We start from the raw sequence: 3,355 nt of genomic DNA on the forward strand, positions 1-3,355 counted from the left end.
GAGGTTAGGGTTTCTGGGTTCGTCTATTTTGAATCAAATCGATGTGTGTGCGTGCGTCTTCAACAACAACAAATTCGAATCAATTTCGAACCAAAAATCAGAAATTTGAGGTTAGGGTTTCTAGGTTATTTAGCTTTGCGTTATTTTTGGTCTTTTGGTCCAATTATTCATTTTGAGTTATTTTTGGTGTTTTTTGTTGTTTGAGTTATTTCAGTTGAAAACCCTAATGATTTTGGTGTTGTTTGTATGTTTGGTTGTTTTATCGGATCTGCTCAGACGTGATTGAGCTTTTTAGTTGATCTGGACTTTGATTGATGTGCTTTGTTATAGATTTGATTGGAAATTTTGTATAATTGAGTCGATATAATTGAGTGAAGTTGAGTTTGGTTGATTCACTGGAAATATGCGATTTTTAGGGTTGCTAATTATGCTTGGTTATTGATTTTGATTTGTAGTTAAGTTGAGTTGGTGGAATTTATTGGAATTTGCGAATTGGAAGTAGTTTAGTCTAACTGATACTGAATTATGATCTGTAAATTCAGTGAAATTAGGACGAATTCTACCTTTGTTTGAGGTGAAACTGAAATGAGTTGGTGCAATTCATATGAACTTAAGTTGATACTTTTGATTCTTAATTTTGTAAAACTAAGAAATTTTGTTGGATTTTATAAGTTTGGAGTGAAGCTGAGTTTTTATGCTATTTACTAGGATTTGCAGCTTCCAAGTGTAGGAATCGGTTCACAGTTCATTACTTTCTCTCATGTAACGATGGAATCAGACAAGTACATTTGTGTGAGAGAGACCTCGCCTCATAACAGCGTTGTTATTATTGACATGAACATGCCTAATCAACCTTTGAGGCGTCCCATCACGGCTGATTCTGCTTTGATGAACCCTAACTCGAGAATTCTTGCTCTTAAAGGTAGGATTACATTTCTCATGCTCTCTTTTTCTTAGATATAAAAGAATACACTACTACAAAATTGGCCAAAAGAATCACTAAAAAGAAACCCCTTTTATCAAATAAGGGGTTTCTTAATAAAAGAAACTGTTTTCTCAAATAAGGGGTCTTTTATACATGTAAATAAGAAACCCCTTCTAAAGAAAAATGGTTCCTTATATATTTCTATAAGTTTACTTCTATTTAAGGAATCACTTTTACAAAAGGGGTTTCTTAGATTAAGTTTTTTGTGATGGGAAGCGGTTAGAACATTGAACCGCTCCCCATTCTTAAAAAAAAAAAAAAAAAACCCTAACAACCCCTTATATTCTCACGCCTCTTTTCTCTGATCTCCTTTTCTCTCCTCTCCATTCTCAATCTCACGCCTCTTTTTCTCCATCTCTCTCCTCTCTCCATTTCTCACCCATGGAACTCCTCTTTTCTCTCTCTCCTCTCTCCTTTCTCCATTTCTCAGTTCTCAGTTCTCACCCATCTCTCCTCTCCTCTCTCAAGCTTCCCTATCTTTTCTCTCTCCTCTTATCACCGGCCACAACTACCACCACCGAGAGCAACACCCACAACAACCACCAAGAGTAACACCCACCTCCGTCGAAATCCAACCCACCTCCGTCGAAATCAGACACCCACCTCCGTCGAAATCCAACCCTTGAACCCAGAAACCCCCACCCACCATTGAGCTTGAGACCCCCTCTAAAGTGATTTCTTATGCCAATTTTAGGGGGTTTCTTTTCATATTTTTGTAGTAGTGTACCCTCTCACAGAATTCATTTTGAGCGCATAAAGCCCCAAACACGAAAACACCCACCTCCCCCCCCCCCCCCTCTTCCCCAAAGACATGGGCTATGAAAATGAAAAAGACAACAGTCAAAACACATTTGCAGATTATTGTCTCACTAACTCACCAGAGAACACTTTGGTACCGGCAGTAGATACCCTGATCTATGTGTGGAGGAATTTGCTTGATTTCGGTCCCAAGCTCTTGTTCAATCTTGTACCTGAAAAAAAAAGAAGAAATTTGCTTAACATCTCAATTGTTGCCCCAATCGTTGGCACTCCCAATGAATGTCAATTCACAGCACATACAAGTTAAAGCGATCCTCATATGTGATTAGGTTAACAGCCAATCAAAGGTGCCCATATCTTCCAGAACGACCAACCTGTATAGCAAATAGATATTAAGTACAATACAGAAGGAAAAAAAAACATACATCTGACCAAAATCAAAAGAAAGAACCTAATATACTCTGTGCAGATAGGTTTCTGAGTTTTTTGGGAAATCAAAATTGATTACAACATTTACTGCTTGAATGTCTATACCCCCTTGTAAACAAATCTGAAAAAGGGCCAAACAAGAACACTACCTGTAAGCACATAACACACTACTGCCAAAAATCAGAAATATAAAAAAGCTATCCTACATACTCGTAGGAAAAAGAGCAATCCAGCATGCAATCTAAAACTTTGCCACAGAAGCCAATTATTAGTAAGAAATTATGGATGCTAATGCAAGCGTGATTAACAGATGCAAAAGTATCAAGAAAACAAGGTGAAGTGCGCTTAAACTTCTTCTTTATCTCCTTAAATTCTGTCAAAGTTATTTTCTTTTCAGTTTTATATTGAGCTGCAGCTATGTGTAGCCAGCAGGAGTGATGCTTAGATATGATATGTAAAGCATCTCTTTTGAAATGAATCATAGTACAACAAACTACCATCGGATAGAGTTATGAGAATGAGAATATGGAAAAGCTTTGTATAAATTCATGAAATAATACAACTATTTATAGTGTTACAAAAGATTATTAAAGGCTAACAATGATACATGAAAATGGTGCGAAAGATTACAAACAATAATATCAAATCAAAGATACAACATAATATCCTAATATACCAAAGACTTCTATAGCTGAAAACATTGTATCTATAAACTAACTTATTAAAACTCACTAATATGAAGTACAACAATAAGTTGATCAAAAAATTCCTTTAGTAAAAAATAAGACTTTGAAACTTAAAATTCTAAGAACAGTTTCTTGGCTACATATTAGACTTCAATATTTTGAGCACATCATGGTTAAAAATCTCGACAATTTGCATAATTAAGACCTTTAGATCCAACGGTGAAAGTAAAAAGGGGACAAGCAGTCCATATCAATTGCCAATTTTCATGTTCTATCTGTATAATTATAGAACAGGTGATTGTTCTAAGCCTCCAAAGTCCAAAAGTAATCACAACAAGAAAAATAAAAAAAATCTAGGATTAATTACAAGAACACATTTTTTTCCAACCACTTTCTCTGTATTACTAGAATTAATCAGCATCACAGAGTTTTCTTTTCTTTCATTTTTATTTTATTTTTATAGATTTATCACTATTCACCAGTAAAAAATTAATAA

At 35.1% G+C, this 3,355-nt stretch overlaps 1 long non-coding RNA gene across 1 annotated transcript; it reads right to left on the bottom strand.

Annotated features, from left to right (window-relative positions):
• Positions 1–1,859: 1,859 nt before the first annotated feature.
• LOC110718437 lies at positions 1,860–2,302 on the bottom strand. The gene is made up of 3 exons (XR_002510910.1): positions 2,205–2,302; positions 2,045–2,118; positions 1,860–1,956 (listed from the first exon to the last, which is right to left on the bottom strand). It is a non-coding gene; the product is annotated as an uncharacterized LOC110718437 (long non-coding RNA).
• Positions 2,303–3,355: the final 1,053 nt, after the last annotated feature.

Source organism: Chenopodium quinoa, unplaced genomic scaffold (assembly GCF_001683475.1).
Source record: "Chenopodium quinoa cultivar QQ74 unplaced genomic scaffold, ASM168347v1, whole genome shotgun sequence".
NCBI lineage: Eukaryota > Viridiplantae > Streptophyta > Magnoliopsida > Caryophyllales > Amaranthaceae > Chenopodium > Chenopodium quinoa.